Here is a 448-nt window from a genome sequence, read left to right as displayed (position 1 = left end):
TCGACATTTTTTGTCTTCTTATATTGCTGAACCCACTTAGCGACGAACGATTTTGACTTTCCCATGTATTTAGCAGCCGCTACATATGACATTTTTGGTCCTTTTGAGTGGGAACAAAGGAACACAGCCTCGTAGCGCGATGCGTATGCGGCACTCATAGCGGTTACCGTGTTTCTCAGATAAGAATTCGACACCAACTGAATCTTTTGTGACAAAGCATTCACGACAAAGGTTCCATCTATCGACTCACACAAAAACTAGGACGATATTTGAAGCCAACTGCCATTTATGCCGTACACGCTCTTACTTTTACAGACTGTATACGAGGTGTGATCAAAAAGTAAGGTGCCTTTTCATTTTTATAAAAAAATATTCATTTATTCATCCAAAATTATGTTATCCCCTTCAAAATAATCCCCCTCTGATACAATGCACTTGTGCCAGCGCT

This window comes from Trachymyrmex cornetzi, unplaced genomic scaffold (assembly GCF_001594075.2).
Source record: "Trachymyrmex cornetzi isolate Tcor2-1 unplaced genomic scaffold, Tcor1.1 scaffold320, whole genome shotgun sequence".
Lineage (NCBI taxonomy): Eukaryota > Metazoa > Arthropoda > Insecta > Hymenoptera > Formicidae > Trachymyrmex > Trachymyrmex cornetzi.
The sequence above is the reverse complement of the archived record's forward strand: the minus strand, read 5'-3'. Positions refer to the sequence as shown.